At 32.7% G+C, this 22,262-nt stretch overlaps 1 protein-coding gene across 1 annotated transcript in view; it reads right to left on the bottom strand.

Annotated features, from left to right (window-relative positions):
* The window catches only part of GMDS (GDP-mannose 4,6-dehydratase), a 536,248-nt gene that overhangs the window by 353,013 nt on the left and 160,973 nt on the right, over positions 1 to 22,262 (bottom strand). The window lies entirely within an intron of this gene.

The raw sequence follows: 22,262 nt of genomic DNA on the forward strand, positions 1-22,262 counted from the left end.
TTTTTTACATATATAAGATATTTATTTATTATTTATTTATTCATTTATTTTAAATGTTTATTTATTTTTGAAAGAGAGAGAGTGAGTGAGTGGGTGAAGGGCAGAGGGAGGGGCAGACCAAGAATCCCAAGCAGGCTCCATACTGCCAGCACAGAGCCTGATACAGGGCTCATACTCATAAACCATGAGATCAGGACCTGAGCCAAAATCAAGAGTTGGATGCTTAACCGACTGAGCCACTCAGGTGCCCCAACGCTTTTGTTTTTAATACACACATACATACCAGGATGCTTTATACAATATATTTCTTACTGTGGGTTGCAGTGAAAAAAAGTTTGGAAACACTGATCTAACCCAACCTCTTAATCTGACAAATAATAAAATTGAGCCTCAAAATGGTTAAGAGACTTACCCACAATTAAACAACTTGTTACTAGTAAGTACTCAAACCTAATTATTCTTCATAAAAATATTTTTAATGTTCATTTATTTTTGAGAGACACAGAATGTGAGCAGCATGGAGACACAGAATCCAAAGCAGTCTCCAGGTTCTGAGTCGTCAGTACAGAACCCGACGTGAGGCTCAAACTCACAAGCCGAAGTCAGATGCTTAACTGACTGAGACACCCAGGTGCCCCAATAAGATGCCTTTTTAAAAAAGATTTCATTTTCTGTAAATCTTTCTTTTTTAAAAGTCCCATTAAACATCAGCACTTGTATCAAACGCAATATGCAGGTATTCACAAATTTTTCAGATAATTACACATAAAAAATATAAATAATTTCTACAAATCACTTGCCAAATCTGTACTCTAAGGATAATAGGCTGAAGATAGAAACGAGACACTGTGATCTGTAATCAATACAAGATTCTATCTATTTAACATACAAAGTCTTCAACCCAATATCAGGAACTTAACAAATACCAATATCTTCCTTAGTCACACTTCCTTTGTTTTCTACCATGTAGCTTGAGCCTAGATCACCCAAGACAACAGAAAAACTCTTACAACATCTAAACTAACTGCCCACAAGCCAGAGCTGGCATTATTAGATAACCTGTAACTCTTCAAGTATCTGTGACAGCCTGAAGAAAACAATAACAAAAACCACTTTGGGTTATTCTAAAGCACTATAAAATTAAATGAAATGGGCAGAAAAATAAGATCCAAAGCAACCATTTAGGAAGTAAGATTCAAATCATGTATACTCAAAAGGAAATGTCACTTCAGAGTATTAACCATATACCCCTCTGACACTTAGGTTAATTTTAATTGTTCTGAAATAGTGGCCTCAACACCTTCTAGATTAGGAGTTGAAGGTCATGTCTATGCCCTCTGAAAGCTAATTTTGCCTTGATTTTACAACAAGGTCTTGCATCTCTCATAAATCTTCAGGCCATTTTAGTATTCTTAAAAATAACTACTGTTTATTGGACAAGTCCATCATCAAGTAATTTTTAAATTAAGGTATATTTATCATTTTGCTAGTGATTCTTTACAGATAATATTCAAGTGGGGGGTCTATTTTTATCAAAACATTCCAGTTAATTGGGGGGTAGGTATTACAATGTGCCATATTAACAGAAATTATTTCAACTTGCATAGAAAGAAACAGCTAACACTAAAATAAACAATACTGAAACATAAGTATGTTACTCAAAATTATGTCTCATGGATATTACATATAGGTAACTTACTTTTCCTGATCAAAGTCTCAGGTCAGACAGTAAAGTTATTCTTGATTATGTAACTTTAATCTTTTCCTTCATCCTCGTGGATACTTTTCACATAAGCCTATGTGTTTCCAAGTACTTCTACCTGTAATGTAGAAGTGCCCATATTTCTGGGTTTGGGAGATTTGAGGGAGGGGACAGATTTTCTAAATCATATAGAGACCATAATAAACCAGTGAACAAGAGGCAGACCTCTGAATACACCATTTGAATATGCTGGTTGGATGTACATTTGAGAAGCTGCTTATTTGTTCAAGTGGCAGATGGAGATCCAATTTTCCAATCTCTAAAATTGCTACCAGATCCTAGATTAGCCAATTACCCTTCATTTTAACAGAAAGTAACTATAATAAAATAATCCAAATAAAATTCTTGAATTCAACTTTCCAGAAGTAAGAGGGTTAGTTTATACATTGTTTGAGTAAACCAGAGAGGGCCATTCCCTTCATCAGAAAACTTTTTAACACTGCTAAAGTGAAAGAACCAGCATTGCAATTAGTCACATAAAACCATAACCAAATTCAGCAGTCAGTACAAAATCTAGCAACCCTATAATTTTTCAAGGTTATACCAGTTTTTACAAGGCAAAGCAAATAAAGCCTAGGAAAACATTCTGAGCTAACACATTCACATTTAGAAAAGTTTACCTCTTCTACAACAATGTTTAAGCAACACCATGAGAACTCTAAGTTTCTTAAATTATTCTCTCTTCCTTGAAAGAAGCAAAAATTATTTTTCTTGCCTTTAAGATCTTTAAGATAACGCCAGGCCCACTCCCATATCTCCATCTTTTTCTCTTTCCCTTCTATCCATCTCCACAGGTACTGATAACATAGGTCATACCATTTTTATTTTTCTCTCCCCTTCTTTAATCTATAGTTTCTTAACCTAGCAAATCAATCAAGCTTGTTTTCTCACTATGTCAAGTAAATAAATGGATGATGTTCTTAAATGAGATCGTAACATTTCATCATGAATTAACATCATCCATCTTGCATCTACATTTTTAACAATCATATGTTCTTACTTCTAACTTCTCTTACTTTTTCATGTGCCAATCTCATCAGAAGAGGAAAAATCTACCATGAAATTTAGGCATTTTTGTAGTATTCAAATCTGGGACCTCCACTACTTAACAGGCTTTGGTTGATCTACCCAGGTGAAAATAGATGTCATCCCAAAGACATGCTTTCTTTTCTTCCAGAGCTGACACCTAGAAGAACACTGTACTAACAAAGGGTCCAACACTGTCCATGTAGGCCCATTTACCCAGCAATTGTGCCTCTTGAGGAAACTACTCTATCTGAGCAAATCATGTCTCACTTATCTTGGGTTCCCATCATTGTAATACAACAGGGATCCTTTACTAAGATTCAGACTTTTCAAAGCACACTGGCAAGGAAGTTTCTCCATTTACATCATGAGAGAAGAACCAATCAGGAGCAGCCAGAGTGATGTCGTTCTCCCCAAAGCTGCGGTTCTGTAGCTACCTCAGGGACTTTGAAACTTCTTATAGTAGTGATGAGGGCTGCTGCTTCCCAGCATTTACATACTTTTCAATTCATATAATAGACATTTTAAAGAAAGTTGTTGATAGACTTCATTCTGCTGGTGCACATCAGTTAAATGTGTTTTATTTCCCTTCTGGGCTGTGTGCTGGCAGAGAATAACACAATGAAGAGGTGGTAGTGTGCATTTCCAGGCCCTTTATGGTCAAGATTATAAAAGAAGGGCTTTGACAAAGAATGTTCAGGCTGACTATAAGAGTTTTCCTTTTAGTACATTATTGTTGCCATGTGTTTGCTGCTGTCTAGAGCAATAAAAAAGCTCTGAAATATTTGTCTGTGTCCTTCATGTACTCAAGAGTTTCCACAAGAGAAATCACTTGGAAAATCATAATATTGCTCCAAATCAAATATTAACATAAAAAACTTGTTGAAATGTTGAGCTAAAATACTAAAGAATTATTACCACAGATGTAATTTATGAGGATCTGAGTGCCTTAGCCTCATAAAGGCTTTTCCATTCCCACTACAAGCACATGTTTGGTATTGTTCTTCATACAATACTGATGCCGCCAACCAGAATGATTTGGTTTGGGGGATCCACGGAAGTTCTAATGGAACAGATGAGAATGACAAAGAAAGAGCATTTCATAATTCAATCCTGAATAAAAGTACATTTAATTAACCAATAGCCAGCCCTTAAAATTTTATTTAAAGAAATTAAAACTATTTGTGTATGAAAAATGTAGGTACTTTTTCCTTCTTTCCATCATAAGTATTGCAGATACCTATAACATAATTATAGATTGCAGATAATTGTAGATTGATTTCCTCAAGTTGAAGGATTTGGCCTTGTAACTGTAACAAGTTACCAAGAGTACTAATTACCTATAGGGAGGAGGTTAGCTCAACATTGGTAAAATAAATAATCAGTTGGTAGCCATGAATTCTCTCCAACCTTAATTTTCATGGAAATCTCACTAAGGAAATCTCCAAAAGAAGAGACTGAATTTGATTTAGAGACCATTTCATCTTTAGTTTTCAAACATAAGCACAGTTGGCTACACTGATCCTCAATTCCTGGAAAGTGTAGGCACTCAATACATACTATGCTAATTAAACTATATGCATTAGCACTTAATCACATGTGACTTTCCAGTGTTCCCTGAGTGCCACTGCCTCTCCTATGGGACTGCAAGTAACTTCTGTATCTTGAACTTTTAATGATCCCAAGACTTAACACAGTTTGACTTTTTGTTCTTAAATATTATCAACATCAAAGAAGTTTTTATTTTTGCCAAAATTTAGGTTGAGTGAAGTCTCTATAATCAAGGTGAATCATCTACATCATCCAAGTTCTGTGTCCTAAGATTATTATTGGTCTTACTGAATATACTCTGTTGACATATTTTATAAGGTCTTTGTTTTTCCTAACCCCAAAACAGCTGAAAAAGGAGCCATGGATTTAACAATTAATTCAGGATTTATCTACTTAACGTGTCTGCAAAGTATAACTACTCATACAGTGGAATGGCCAAAAGAGAGACAATTAAAAAGAAGGTCAAATGAAAAAAAAAAAGTCATAATAAAACACTGTGATAAGCAGTATTCCTTTTACTATAATGATATGGAAGAAAAAGGTCAAATGATACTATAATGTGATATGGAGTATTCATTTTAACTATAATGCTATGGAAGAAAAAGGTCAAATGTTGACAAGGTTATAAGGATAAATTAGTAATCATAGCAGGAATCAGAAAAAAAATGCAGCTGACATAAAACAACAACAACAACACACAGTCAAGAACAGAAAGTGAGGGGGGTGCCTGGGTAGCTCAGTCAGTTAAGCATCTGATCAGATCAGATCAGGTCAGATCTCACAATTCATGGGTTTGAGCTCCACATCGGGCTCTGTGCTGACAGATCAGAACCTGGAGTCTGTTTTGGATTCTGTTTCTCCCTCTCTCTCTGCCCCTCCCCCACTCATGCTCTGTCTCTTCTCTGTTTCAAAAATAAATAAACTACAAAAAAATTTAAAAAACAAACAGAAAGTGAGGGATATGGTATTTCATTAATGCTTCTGTAATTAAACTAAGTGACTCATTTGTAAAAGGAAAGGCTGGCTAGAAGCTATCTTTCCTATAAAATGGCAATAAAAGGAATCTGCTTTGCCTGTATCATAAGGTTGGCATAAAGATAAAAAGAGATAGAGAAGACATGGGAAAATGTTCTACAAACCATAAGTACCAATGAAAGTAGTGTTCGTTCTATCAACCTTAACCTACATAGTAACTCACAATTTCTTACAGCAAAGTTATCTTTCTCTTAGTCATTAATTCATTCAGTGATCATTTGCTGAACAACTATAATGTGCACATCACCATATGAAGAGCCAGTGCAAACACTAAACCAAAATAAAAGAACTCTCATTCTTCAAAGGGCTTATAGGTTAGTTTGTGATATAGTAATCTAGTATGGGAATGAATCATATGAGTAAATGGCTCTCAATCATTTCCTAATTTCTAATACCCAGCCCTACCTTTATTTTCACAAGGAAATCAAATGGAATTTTCACAGAGAAACTACTGAAGGATTGTCAGAAAGGACTTAATTAGCCTGAAACTAATTTACTATTGAATGTGGAAAGAAAAGGTAAAATTAAAGTAAACTAGAAGGCTCTAACAACAGACTGTTTGTAAGATGGTAAGTAAGGATTTAACCAGAGCAATAGCATCAGAAATGAGAAACTAATCCTTTCAGAGTCTACCAAATAGAGGATACTTTTCAGTGAAAAATTCTAGGCTGCTACAAAACTGAAGGAGGGAAAGTAGATACCAATAAAGAGAAAAGAGAAGGAGAAAGAAAAACAGAAGCAATACATGATGCAGAAGAAAGAAGATGTGAGAAGACAGGTTTCATTAGAAATTACTTTTTCCTTTGAGTACCTGGTTATTTTTTACTATGTGCTGCTCATTGTCTTTGTAAAATTATTTGTGAGGCTTATTTATGGCAACTTCCTCCCAAAAGGAATTTTGTTAGCTCCTGTCAGGAATATAGGAATGCTACAAGTTATTGAACTCCTATCACTAAATCCCAGGCTTAAAGTATGCCTGAAGGTCTACTTTTGGTTACAACTTCTCAGCAATCTCCCCTCAACTGTGCTCCACTTAGCACTAAAGAACTATTCCTGTAGAATCTTCTAATGGTAAAGACAAGGTTTGTATTTAATCCATCCTGAATCTAAAGATTTAGTCTTTTGATTTCTATCTTTCTTATCACATTCAAAACTGACAAAACTAAGTTCCAGTTTGCCAAATGGGCAAATATTCTCAGGGTTAAAACAGCCTGAATATGTGATTTACCTACTCTACTTTCCCATAGATTTCCCATAGCCTGATTACTGCCTACTATCTTGTTCTTCAATTATTTTAAGCAGATTTAAGATATTTTTCATCATGTATTTTCAGCTGTCTTAAGCAGAAGATTTGATACAAATAATTTAGACTTCAATATCCCTGGATATTGAACAAAACAATGAATCGAAATCTCTATACACAAAAAAGATTGTCGTAAACTAAGGAAATATGTGGCCCAAAAAATATTAGAGTAAACTAAGGAAATATGTGGTCCAATCTGCTGGCAATGAGAAACAAGTATATGAAATTCCTATACTTAGAGAAGATTAAATATTTGCAAAACTGAGACTAACATATTCATTTGATGGTTATAAACAAAGTCACTTACCATTAAAAACTAAATTATTTTATTAGGCCACCAACCAACAAATACATAGAAAATACTCCTAATGATGTACATCTCAAGTATCAACAAATCTGTTGAATTTTCAAAGCAACATTCAACCTGAATAAACAAGAATAGATTTTTAAAAATCATACATTTATAAAATGACCTGTTTTACATTGCTTTCTAGGATTTCAATCACAAGCTAGAACAACAAAACCAAAAAACCTTGTTTCTTAATATTAATTATAAAGATATAAAAACAAAAAGGTTTTGGAATGGTACTCTGATTTATACTGATACTAGTTCAAATTAAAACAAATATTTTAAAATGTCTGAACTCTTACTATGTTTATAATGGCATAAAATAATTTGAACAACTCCTCCACAACTAAAATGGAATATATGCTTTAGAGCATCAAAGAAGGATTTAACTGAAGTTTCAAGGTCTCATCACTTATTAGTTCAAACTATCAGCCTAATAGAACTAAAAGGAAAATGACACTATATTCATTATGTGATTTAAGTATAAAACACTGCCATGATAAATATTTGGAAATTCCAATCTTTTATAAAGCATTCTTTATGTACAATATCGGCATTCATCTCTTTAGGGTGTACGCTGTGGACTGCCGCTGGGGGGAATTTATCTCATTTCATTTTCATTCTACATTCCACTTTGGAGTTGCCAACTAAATTGCTTCTTGGTTTATAGTATAGAAAACTTCATAATGTTTAGCTGGAATTGCTTACTTTTAAAGTATGCTGATAGAAAACTCAATGTGGTCTGAAATATCCTCACCAGATGTTTGGATGGATGTGAAACCAGCACATATCAAAAGGAAATCCAAAATACCCTTAGCTATATAACACATAGACTCATACATTTAACAAGTTCAACTGATCAAAAAACATTAAAACATTTTCAGAGGAACTGAACTTACTACATTTTCCATTCTAAGTATTCAAATTCTACCCAGTTTTTATTTTTCTTTTTTGTTTTTTACTATCAGGATCTCCATAAAAGTCAAGTGATCATGAGCTACAAGTTAAGTGCATTTAATATGACTGGACAATGGGACAGTCTAAAATAGGCTTTCCCAATCTTGGTCTGAAAAACAGAAATTTAGTTACTAAAACAAAGAAAATGATAGTCTCATTTCTTTCCACATCAGTTAAGCCGCAATCTGGTATAAGGTATTTAATTTTAAGCATTATTACACTTTCAGAAAAATAACAATAAATGGGATGTGTTAAGCAGACAAGAATAAAGACAGTTTTGGGAGCTTGAATCCAAATAATAAGAAGAAAAACTACAGAAAATAGTATTTATGTCCATGAAAAGAGAAGGTCAGGGCTTTCTCTGGAGAGGGAACAGTGTGTACATGGAAAATCCTTTCTCAGTTAAAAGAGTAGAAATGTAACAAAATAATTGGATTGTTTTACATGAATTCCTAAGGAAAAAACTAGAAACAATGGATGTAAAACAGGCTACAGGAGGAGAAATTTTCAAATAGAATTGTCTGAGGATGAAATGGATTGCCATGACATGTTGTAGTAGTGAAGTAGTTAAACTACTCTCTTGAGCTTGTACAGTTGACTCTTGAACAACACAGGTTTGAATCGCTTGTGTCCACATACACATGGATGTTTTTTGATACAGTACAGTAGTGTCAGTGTATTTCTTCTTTCTTATGATTTCTTGATAAACTTTTTTCTCTAGCTTACTTTATTGTAATACAATATATAATATATAACATACAAATATGTGTTAATCAACTGTTTATGTTATAGGTAAGGCTTCCAGTCAATAGTAGGTTATTAGTAGTTAAGATCTGGTGGAGTCAAAAGTTATATGTCTATTTTTAACTACATGGGGGGTTGATACCCCTAACCTCTGTGTTATTCAAGGGTCAATTGTACTTGTTACTATTACTGAGTATCCCATGCATGTACCCTCACACAATCAAGCCTCAACTTGTTCTGTTCTCTCTGAATAAGTTCCCTTCTCTACCTGGCAAAACACAACTTCATTCTAGCCCCTGAACAACAACAGTACAGCCAAGAACACTCTGGCCCTTGTTCTCCAATTTTCCCTGGCATCACCGTTTTTATCAAACCCCTTCATCCTTAGAATTAATCATTCCCTCACCAAAGCTCATGCAGCATTATTTGTGTTCTTCAATTAACAATATTTGCATATACTAAAGTGTGATAACAAGATGATGATAAGGACTACCATATCTATTTTTCTTGTGCTGGCACCTATATAGTACCTGGTATAGTCAAAGCCTGTCATGTTGTAGACAACAGATATGTTCAGAAATGCAGATGACAGTCAAATAGTGAGTCAGGCTAGATAACTTTTTAAGACACTGAGAGTCTATAGTTCTAGGAAATATAGAGACATGTTTAGGCCTCTTAACAGTAAATAAAGATGATGATCTAGCACTGATACTCCTATAAGTGAGCATGGAAGAAAAAACTATTGTAAACATACCCTTAACAATGAAATGGAGAAACTCAGAACCAACTGCATTTCTCTTGACAGTAAAAACAAAAAGCTCACCCAGAACTTCGTAAGTAGAAGTTGGGCACTTTAGACATCCCAGGGGAAAAAAAAACATTTTTAATTTAATAGCAATATAAATGATATCCTAAATAATGCAGAATGTTTGATATAGAAGTAAAGATACTGGAATGTTGTCAGGAAATACAGAGAGATATGTATATTAAGCCAATATTTATCAATTATATGAACTTATATTATTTGTATTATTATTATTGCTTATTCTATTTCTGGACTGTGTCTTAAACTTGTCCGTTGATATATGCCAAAACTATAAAAATAAGACAAAGCAGAAAACCTAGAGCCTCACCAACTCTATCTCCAATGTGACCAGTCTTTCCAGATCTCATTAACTGGACTGAAAATTAAGTTCAAACATATTCAGCTTACACTATTCCTACTGGGCTTTTAGAAATCTCTATTTTAAAAAGAAAAATAGGTCTACAAAGACCACAAAACATTCTTTAACATTTAAAGAAGACAAGAAAACATTTGAAAAACAATAAAAATAAACAGACCAAAAAATAGGGTTTTTTAGTTATATATTCTTTTTTTGTAAAATAAGAAAAAACTGATGAAAAAACAAAAACATGGATTTGTCTTAAAAATATCCAAGGCATTTCATACGTTCAGCACAGATTCAGACTAATCCCACAGCTAGAATTAACGAGCATAACAGTACCTATTATAGACAGGGAGAAGATCCAAATATAATAAAAATGTACAAGAAGCAATTTAATTATAGTATTAATTTAATATAAAGTTAAAAAATTAGGCAAGATTCTTCAAATTGAAAGACTCTTGTAAGATTATGCAGTCACTGAATGTTTACTGTGAAAAACAAAAAGAACCATTTTATAAAGTTTTAATTCTAAAAAAGATGCAGGGCTCCTGGCTGGCTTAGTGAGAAGGGCATAGAACTCTTGATCTTGGGGTTGTGGGATCAAGCCCCATGTTGGGTTGGGCATGGNAAAAAAAAGCAAACAAATTAAAAAAAATTAAAATAAAAAAACTAAAAAGATGAAAATTTGAATGTTACTATGGTTCCATATAAATGAACAGACTAAGAATAAAAACAGAAAAAAAGAAGACAGCAAAATGTAGGTTCCAGTGTTAAGATTTTAGGTAACTCTTTTCTGTACTACAAATTTGCTCTAATGCTGTTACTTTTGTCAATTAAAAAAATGTTTTCATTCAAAAAAATTTTAAAGACCTGGTATAATGGAAAAACAGTATTTATGGTAGAACACAGATTTCTCAAGAAAGAGTCCTGTGGATAATTCCCAATAATCTTAAGCCTCGATGAAGTTCTTCATGATATTCATGTAGACAGGATAATGAAATGCAGGCCCTTGTTTTGAGAAAACGGCAGGGATTCTAAACCGGCTAAATGAGCACTCCCAAAGGAAGTTAAAGACCAGTGTCAACACACATCTGCACAGGGAAGATTCTGTTGGATGCAGCAAGGGCTCTGCTCACATCTGTTCAATGCACACATCAGTGAAGTGGACACAAGCTTAGAAAACATGCTGAGCACATTAGAAAATGATACCTAGAAGTGATTACAATTATAATGAACAATGTAAAACAGAATAAAGCTATTTGTTTAATCACTATAGAGTGGAAAAAATTAACTTATACCTACAAGATGGTAATTTAACAAAGTGAATCTGAAGTCTTCCACTAGGTCCAAATATTAAAGTATAAAAATTAAGGCTGAAGGAAAGAAACATGATGAATGGGCCAAGTATCTGAGATAAACTGGGCATTTTAATTGTCTCTCAACAGCACAGTATGACTGCTAAGAAAGCAAATATGATTCTAGAGTGCACGAAAAGAGAAGACAGTAGCCCTGGAGTGCCATATGCTTCACTAAACCCACATCCTACAAGGGACATCAATACACCAAGCACTAAGAGAAAAAAGGGAAGATTTGAAGCTATATTCAAAATTTTAAAAGGAAGTTATATAAAAAGAGGGACAGACACTTTGGTGTAGTTTGGGGGTCACAGAGAACTAAAATCAATGGCATAGAAAATCAGAAAGAAGTAGATTTGGGTTTAATATAGACTTTTCTGACAAGAGAGCAGTCCAAGCATAGAACAGGCTGCTGGTGAAGGCAGCCAGCTCCATGAACAGAACTGTCCAGACAGAGTATAAATGAGATCATATACAGTCAAGGAAGCTATAGAAAAGATTCTTGCACTATATAAAAGACAATCGATGACCTGTAAAATCTCCTCCAACTGCTAGATTCCATGATTTGTTAAGTGAACTAAGGTCTGGTACAGGCACCACAACTATACCAACACTGAAAATAAAACAGAATCCCACATGGAATTTTCTCATTAAAATATGAAAAATGGTTATTTGCTCCAGTTATTTGGAAACTCTGAAACAGATGGCACACTCCCTCAGAGCACTAAACACATACAACTAGCTTTCTACCAGAGCACAGAATATCATACATTTAACAGAGGACATTTTTTTGCATTTTATTATATCCAAAACCAGGCTGCACCTTACAATCTAGAGTGTCAGGATCAGCCAGATGCTGGTCATGCTGTAGCTGTCAGTGACTAAATGTGCACAGCTGGCCACCACTGTTCATGCTCTCGATACCCCAGTTAAAGAGTGAGCACTGCAGGTATTATATACCTTACCTTCAATTACACTATCAGCATTAAAACAAAAGGTTAGTATATGTAGAAAGGAACTAAAATATGGAGTGGGGCACAAATTTGGTATTAACTTAAGCAGAAATTTGTCTACAAGTCCATGTTTTCTTGCAGAATAACTAATTTATTTTACTTATATTTTTATTTTTGATATGTGCACAAGAGTAAAATATGATACAAATCTGTCTCAATAAATCTGAATAAACTTTTCTATAAGTGGAAAATAAAAGCATTTTAAGTGGCAAGAAAGAACTGTGTCATAGTTTAATTAGAAAAGCTTATCTTTTCCTAATGGTATGTGAAATAAATGATACATCTTAAATCAGTAGTATCTTGGATTCAATGAAATACTATGTGTTTCCTGCAAATTTGGTATGTATTTTATACTACATAACCTTTGGTTTTTGATCCATCTGTAATATAAATGAATCTTAGAATTATGGAGTTGGAAGGAAACTTGGATGTCATTTGGTCTAACTCAATATAGCATATGAATCTTTTCCACATTATACCTAATGTAGTAGATGACAATTTTTAAAGAAGCTGAAAATGCCACATATTTGTGGAACTAACAGAAAGTACGCTATCCAAAAGAGGATTTCTCAAGGCACAGAAAGTACACCAAAAAGAAGTCTTCAACCTCAAAAACACTAAGATTCATGCTCAGTGAAGGCACCACAAAATTACCATAGAAGTGACAAACCGGAAGAATGTATTTGCAACATACATAACTGATAAAAGATTTATAGGCAAGTCTGTATATCAGCAATAAACATGGTAGAAGAACTAAAGGATAAAAAAAGGCATTTCACAGAAAGGAACACCAGAATATCTAATAATCATATAGACTTTCAACTCTATTATAAATCAGAGATAAAGCCATCTATTACATAACATCCTCTAAATTATAGAATCAAGGTATACATTGTAATTAGTAAAGTAACACAGTTTATTAAGAAGAACCCTGAAATAAATTATTTTATAAAGTAAATACTCATTTTATAGGTAAAAGTGATAATTATAATTTGTTTTCAAATTAAGGTTTTTATACATCAGGTTGTCTTGAAGCAATGTATTATCTGTACAGAAAAATAAAGTGTGTTCTCTGATTTACAAATAAAATATATATGTGTATATATGTGTATCACTTTTCTTTTATTACTAGAATTTACTTATATTTTAAGAAAACACAACATACTTGTAAACTTGAGCACAGTTTAAGCACAACCCAGTTAAGGAAACATTCATAGTGTCTGTTTCAGAAATAAAAATCTTCATGTTCACTGATGTAGTGGAAACCACTACATCAATGGCTTGCCACTTTATGGAAAAAGACAAGTTAGGTAACAGCTGTTACTAGGTCAAGTGCAATTCAAAATCATTAAGAGCAATGTATGGCAGTTCTAAAAAAATACTTCAATAGGCTCTCTTGCTGTGAAGTTCACATATTGCTCAATAATTCTAAAACTAATCAAAAGCAAGGAGAATGAATAATTCTCACTAGCCTGGGAACAGTAAAAACCTATTTCAGTTTCTTAATTCAAGCAGATGGGCATCAGTTCTGAAGAACAGTTATCTCATGAAAATCCCAATAAAGTCATGGTGAACACATGCCACAAAAAGCCAAAATCAAGTTTATATTCTAGTTGTTTATGTACATGCATCTAGAGACCATTTAAATTAGTGAGTGCAAGTTCTGTATTTTAAAATGCCTATATATTTAAAAATAAAAGAATTAAGTTTGTCTTTTCTTAAAAAAACTAGTTACTAAAGATAGACATAATGTGTATATATTGATAGACAATATGGATCTATTTAACAAGTTTCATCTTAACGTTATCATGCTGAGCAAAATACAAAGAAAATAATGCTATTTGAAAGGAAAAGGAAAAACCATGAAAGTTTGCTAGTTCCAAGTCATAAATGGACAAAAGAATTGCAAGAATATTCAGAAGTCCAAAAGAGGCTATTAACATATCGTTGGATTTTTAGAATCTGAAACTTTTCTTATTTTTAATATTTTATTATTATAGATAAGAATATGCATTCNAGGAGAGAGCAAAAACAGATGGTTCTAGTCAAAGCTCTTTAACAACCCCCCGCTTTCCCACCTATCTGCTGGAGGGGTGGTGGTGTGGGGGATGGCTAGGAGGATGAATGTTGCCGGGACGAGAAAGAGGGTGGTAGTTTAAATCAAAAATAGACAGGTAGACCAGTGAGGGGCAAAACTGAATGTAAATTATGTTTGGCTTTAAAATATAAGAGTTTTAATGTTTTATTAGTAATAAATCCACCTTTCCCCCCCTTAAACTGCTGTCACAACATGTATTAGTGGCCCCTGACAAATGCTTGAAATCTTTGCCATCATTATTACACAGGAAAGGCTTTGAAAGAATTCCAAGCAATCCATCCATGTCATAGTTTGACAAAGCAAGTGAGAGGCAATGGGTAGGGAAGATTTAGCTCCGAATAAAGAGTGGGAAAGCCTTAACTCTAGCCCCAGTTCAGCCCCACATAACCTAGCTGTGCCTGACCTAGGGCAACCTAAGACAAGGAGCTTCATCTCTCTGATATCCAGTTATCTAATATGTAAAAGGAAGGGATTAGACTAGGATCTTCCAGTTAGAAGAAGGCAGTCACCAATCTAGATGGTTAAGATAGTGATAACAAAAGAAATGTCAAATAAACAAACTGTTGCCATTAAGTAGAGTCTATCATTAATTTTCAGGAATATTTCTAATTTTGTACCATAGCTTAAAAAAATAACTTCAATAAGCTATTAAAAGCATAAGAAAACACAGGAGAAAGCTGATTAAATATTTCCTTATATTAGTAAAAACACAAAAGCTTGGATATTAAGAAAATTACAAAGAAGTTATTTTTGTAATTATTCCTCAAATAATGAAAACTCAGTCACAAAGAAAGTATTACTTGAAAAATTTTAAGCTTTTATTGTAAATAGCAAAAGACAAAGACCAATCTAAGAATTTGTATGTAATTTATAACTTCATTTAGAAACAAATTCTTAAATCCTTATGATAATTGCATAGAAGAGAGGTGGGGAAAAGTCTATTTTTTACATATTTGAGTTACACTTATAGCAATCACTGCACAACACTTTTAAGATTTCCAAAAGTCATATAAAAAAAACTAATAAAAAGAACTGAGTAAATATTTTAGGAATGCCCCAAATGGAGTGAATATAAGACTGATAAAGGTTTGAAAAACCAACCTAAAAACAAGTTTGCCACCTTGAATACATAAACTGCCCCTAAATAGAAATCTGAATAATTAAAAATAATTGACTCTATGCTAGCTATAATTTTTGACTCTTTCACTGGGAATACAATATTTAAGTACAATGGTAGCTAAGAAGAGAAGACATGCTTTTATTACTATGTAGTATTTTTCTCTGAATTTTATTAACACTTCCTGATATACCACTTCCTTATTAAAATTAAAAAAAAATGAACACTTTGGAAATTAAAACTTTTATTTATATTTTTTGCTGGATGGTGAATTTGGACTTTGCTACTGAATATCTTTTAAAGACACATCTCTTAAGGTTTTTTAAACTTTCACTTTTTGTTTTCTAAATTTATTGTCTATATTTAACCACTACATTTTACATTATAAACTCTAATTTAGCATACATTTAATAGAGTAGCCAATAGTAATTAATGGCAAACTCTATTATCCTAAAAACCAAACATATTTCAACCTTAACTACTCCAACAAAAATCCTTCCCCTCCCTCAAAAAAGTAATGTCATTAAATAGAAATTTACAGAAAGTTGTACTTTAATGAAATTTACTTACAATATTTAGACACTTAGTTTCCATATTCACAAACCACGTATTCAGTACACTCAGGGCATGAACATAGGTTGGTTGGTTTGTTTTTCCCTGATGACCAAATTTGGGGCACAACAGATTCTACTGCTATTGTCTATAAATTTTAAGAAATTAAGATATAACTACTAAAGCAAAATATAGAAACCACACTGAGACATAAACTTATTTATATACGACAGAATCAATTTATGGAAAATGCACATACATATTTACATGTAAGAAAAATTAGCATGTATTATTCAGAAAACCAACTTATTTTATTCATTCAAATTTCTTTTTCTCAGAAAATATTCACATACTAATTTTCTCTAGATAAGATATACCCATGGTAACAGTGTGATCAAAACTTACAAAAGCACTCAATTTTAGTCTGTACTTTCCAACAAAATGGACTATAATGCTTTTTCCATCCCAGAGTTTCCACTATTCTGTATTAAATTCTTAAAAAGGTATAAGCCCATTTTAAATGAAGATGTCAAATATCTCTTGAGAAAACTGTTATATCCTAAAATTTGTCAACTGATTCTTCCCCAAAATTAGTTTTTAAATTTATTTTTATTTATTTTTATTTTTATTTATTTCTAGGAGAGAGAGAGAGAGAGAGAGACAGCGTGAGCAGGGGAGGGTCAGAGAGAGAGGGAGACACAGACTCTGAAACAGGCTCCAGGCTCTGAGCTGGCAGTCAGCACAGAGCCCGACGCGGGGCTCGAACCCACGAACCGTGAGATCATGACCTAAGTGAAAGTCAGACGCTTAACCGACTAAGCCACCCAGGCGCCCCTTCCCCAAAATTAGTTTTTAAAAGAGACTGTTTGAACTTTTCATCCTTAATTTTATTAACATTTATATTTACATTAGACAAGACAGATTAATTTATATCGGTAGGCATAATACCACTGCAAAATAAATCACAGAATCATAAGGTTTTAGGTCTGAAAGAGATCTTTGAGAGCACATAACCTAACTCTTCCTTAATTCCCAAAGTCTCAAACCCCTTTTACAGATGAGGAAAATTGAGGCCCAGAGAAGTTAGATGTCTTGTTCAGAAGTTTTGCTCTTACATGACTAAAACAATTTCGACAAGTCCACTTCTTTATACTCCTCTAAGGAAAAAATATCCCACACCAGTATTAGAATGTTTTACATGTCAATATACCCAACACATATATGGTCAATGAAGCTTAAATCAGAAAATAATTATATAATTAAAACTGGGTTAAATATACAATATCAATTGTCAATAATGTGAAATCCTTAGTTCATGTGTGAACCATGTAGTTACCTTTCAGATTTATTACAAATATCTAAAAGAGCTTTTCGACGTTAGTTACGTTTAAGTATGTGTTCTTAGTGTCTTCAATGTTCCAACAATCAATATTTTCACCATTATGGTGATATTTCATTAAGATATCTCTATATGCAAAAAAACTATTTAATTTTATGATCCTATATACCTAAGGGTCTGAAGTCACAACACAATTTAAATAAACTACAAGTCTATTCAGTAAAGGATTTAATAGGTAGCAACAAACATATGTCTTTACCTAACACAGATGGAAGATTACAAAAATAAACTAAATGACAACAACAAAATCTATATAACTGAGAAGTCAAGATACTACATATAGCATCAGGTCACAGAGCTGATATTAAAAAAAAATACTCAAACAAACATGTAATTAGAACACTACATGAATGCCATGTGCTAACATCTGGAATTAAGATTACTACAGTAGAGAAAATGAAATGCCCCTTAAAAACAAAGGCTAGCACTAAATCTCTGAACTTGTTTTACATATAGAAATGTAAATCTCATCCAGAAAATTGATTTTACTAAAAGTTTTCAATGAATGCAAGAAAATGAGTAAGATGAGTTAACTCTCTGTAAACCAGTATTTTATTATAAAGGATAAAATTAAACTGCAATGTTTTTATTAAATATTTCACGAGCATGTCAACTGACACTGAGATTTTTTTAAAAGTGTTCAAATTCACTACCAAGTTTTTACTGAAAATATAAAGTATAATTTATGCTACATTATAAAGAATGATTTTTTTCTGGTTTGCAATTTAAAATCTCTGACCAGATAATTGTATAACCGAGATATTTACGTTGTCAGTTAAAATACATCTTTTCCCATAATGACATCTATAAATTCTTCCAGAATTAGCACAGCAGAAAATATACAAAACAAGAAAAAGAAAAATCAATGAAGCTTGTCAGAAGGGAAAACTCAAAAAATGACAAGATAATATGTTATACTTTGGAGATTTCTGTAATTGTGTTTTATGGATTAGTCTCTGGACCTTATGCCAATAAAGTTGCATCACCCAGACGCATCATCATAAAAGATGTTCAGCTTGATAAGTAGAATCCTCAAGAACAAACTGAGAAAGAAACAGGGGAAGAGAGAGAAGACTACAGACGTAAAAGAATCTCCCATAATATGAGAGAGTATATCACATCTATAAAAAATCATCCCTCAAAGGATACAAACTATAGGTAATACATTTATGAATCTAAGTGTTCAATTCAAAAATAAAGATGCAACCTTATAAAAAAGAAAAAGAATTTTTAAAAGGATAAATTTGGAGCCAAAATTGGACTTCAGGGCATTTATATTAATTTTTCCAATAATTGTAAATACTTCATAAAAAATAATAGTTACATGAGAAAATATGTTTCGGGATTATAGTCTATCTCATCTATCAATTTAAATAATTTTTGATTATTTATATACTTTAAAATACTTTTACCAGATTTTTTTTAAGAAGCACAACTTGGGCAAAATAATAATGAAAAGCTAAGAATTATAAACATAAATATTTTGACAGTATAATTCCAAATAATAGAGCGAAGCTTTTTTTGTTTCAACTTAAGTCCTACCTAATTAATTACATAAAAGTTATTAATACAATTAAGAAAAAGAAATCTTCAAGACCAGTATTACATAAGCTACTGTTATGTTATTTGCAAATATCTAAGATTTTATAGGATTTAGTCATTTTACAAATGTAAAGCCATTGCAAATTATAATTGGTTATAAGGTGCCAATAAAATTTTGGAAGAGCTCTATAACCTATACATGATCTATTTTTCTATTTTAAAAGTACATCAAAAATTATTTATAAAATGCCTCCTTCTAAAATCCATTTAAAGCGTTATAAACAAGTTTTTAAAACTTTAATCATTCAACGTTTAATTATTTCTGCAAAATATTTACAAGCATTTTATCAAAAAACTTGATGTGCCAATGCTAATATTAACAAAAATCAATATACTGGTTTTTTAAAAGCTTTAAAACAATGTTCTTCTGTAGATTTGCCTACTTTAGATATGATTCTTTGAAACCAAGAAGTTGGAGGAAGTGGTGTTGCAACACTGCCCTTTTTATGAAAACTGCTGCAGTGAAAAGGTCACATAAATAATCTGCATGATACTATCCCATTAAGAAAAAGCACACAGCCTAAATCTAAAACTGCCAAAAAGGAACAAAAAATGAAGAAAAAGTATGCTGTCAACCTGTAAAACCTATTATATTCTGGTTAAAACTTGTTTCCAAACAGCAGATGTCAGTCTAAAACAAATTACATTTATATCTAAATCTAAAGAAAACATATTTGATATTTTGATAACGATTTATAAAGAAATTTATATGTAATTGTGACTAATTTGAACATCCTTGACTTTGGTTTTAAGAATTATATGACTGTGAAAGTTCATCTTATAAAATTCTATTTAATTAATTAAATTGAAAGCCCACAAAATTAACAAAGTTCAAACTGTCATTATAATTTTTTTAGCTCTTGTATTTACACAGCCCACAACTAAAAAATTCAGAGTAACACAGACCTATCTGTGCATACAAAGTGAAGTTAACAAAATAGATTTTTTTTATAAAAAACAGAATATATATATGGGGGTATCTTCTTTTTCTACTGATATGACAGAGTATAACCATTTAATCATTAATAAGTAACAAGCAGCTGCCGGAATATGTTTTATGCTTCATTAAAACAACATTGAGGCCCATCACAGTGCACAGCAAATGGGGCTGGAAACCACCGCACACCCTGGGAAACCACATTCCCTTCTAAACTCGTTTGCTTGAAGCGGCTAGAGAGTGAATGGCAATATACTCTCAAGTAAGCCTTTATTAAGTATGAGAAATAAATTATATTAAGTGTTATTTTTTGAACCCAGAAATGAGGGGAAGGGTTGTTAAGATATCAAATTTACTAAAAAAATAATTATGTGAGAAATAAGTTGCTGTCACAAGAGAGACTTGCCAGACACTGCATTTGAGCAAGTTGTTATACACACCTTTGGAATCAATTTTGTGACACAGAGATTAGTCTGTGGTACTAAATCGCATGAGACTAGATCAGGAAAAAAAAAACTAAAGAGCACGGAAATGTTTTTTTGAACAACATTACCATTACATTAGAGGTATTAAGGAGCCCTTATTATATTTATAACTAGTAAGATACTGACATGATTCGATAGTTCAGGACATGTTACAAATTGCTTTTTTATAACTCGCCTCCATATCTCAGGTTTCTAATAAATACGATTTTACTTCATTAGATCCTCATGTCTGTGATTTCACCAAATTCAATTCTACAAACTTGAAAATTACCTTGGAAATTTGTGGGAAGCCACAGAAAGATCCTCAGAAACAGACACATATTAAATATTAATTATAATGATGACTGTCATCTTTTATAGTGATTATGTCATTATACAGGAATGCTAATTAAGACATAAAATGACTTCTTAATTGCAAACGTATTCTGAAGAAATATATATTTGCACTAGTGTGTTTAATAGCAAATCCAGCGTGGGGACCAGACCATAACAGACTGCAGTTCTATTTTCTAAAATGCTGACATTTGAGCAAATGTTCCCATGGAATGTTTGTCTGATTCGTGGACTGACATTTCCTCTTTGTAACTTGCTTAACTAAGAAGGAGACATGCAGGCCAAACTCTACAGTACCCTCAGGCAGCAGGCCATTACTTGCCGCTGCAACTTGTGTATGGTTTCTCTTTTACTTCCCTCTTTCCCTACCGCCCCTCAGCCCTTAGCTGTCTCTTTATTTTGACATGCATATTATCTTAGCTGATTTCTATCATCTTACAGGAGTGGATGACATACCTTAAAAGATTAAGCCTTCCCACCTGGGATTTGTCCAGAAATTCAGTGTATTATAGCTTCTCATAGCCTTCTTCATTCTCCTATATTCTTGTGTTATCAATAGTGGCTTTCTTTCTTATTTTATGTTTAACTACAGGACACAGGCAGCTATGTTGATAGAAGTCAGTTTATACTGTCATTCATCTTTCATTAGAAGTACAAGGTTGACTTCCGCTGTCTGTAACACTTTGCTGCCATCTATGTGTATAAAAGAGCACAACAGTCTTCCACGCACCAGAAACCTCCTCTGTTCCAAAAAAGAAACATGGCTCTAATCTAGACAGATGACAACGGAAGCTTCAGGAATAATTTGCCTCCCCACAAAAATGCCGAAGCTTAACAGGAATTTCTATTTATGTCTCTGTAAAACAACTTTCTAACACTGAAAGAGAAGTGAGGATGCATTATTTAACATAAACTCAAACCAACAGTCTTTTTCATTACTGTTGATAAACTTTAGTTAATATGGCAACTTCTACAGTTATGTTTAGAAATCAAACAATGACAAGGAAAGGTGAAGTTTTAACTCAATTAATTACAATAAAATAAGTTAATTTTTGCAAAACTGCAATCTAAATAATCTTGCCAAGTGATACAATGAGATCACTAACCCAAAACACTTTCATAATATTTAATATTACATACAAAGTGAATGTAAAGCAATGAGATTTTTTAAAAAGTGTTTATTCACATTATTTAAACTACCAATAATTCAAATTTTGTGGTCACTAATTAACCACTCCTGTCAAACATTCAAATCCTTCTTTTCTAGGGGAGACAGAGAAATAAGAACACTGAAGAGCCTCTCAACCTCCTCCTTAGTGGTGCCGACGCTGTCTCTGAATTGTCCTGACAAATGTCAGCGTCAAAAAAGCAAACAAAATCACTCCAATCTGAGCCAAATGGAAACCTTAGCAAAACAAACAAACAAAACTTTCCCCTACTAAACAATTTAACAATCCACACAGTAAAAGGTAAAGATT

The sequence above is a fragment of the Crocuta crocuta genome, unplaced genomic scaffold (genome assembly GCF_008692635.1).
Source record: "Crocuta crocuta isolate KB4526 unplaced genomic scaffold, BGI_CrCroc_1.0 scaffold24, whole genome shotgun sequence".
In the NCBI taxonomy this organism is placed as follows: Eukaryota; Metazoa; Chordata; class Mammalia; order Carnivora; family Hyaenidae; genus Crocuta; species Crocuta crocuta.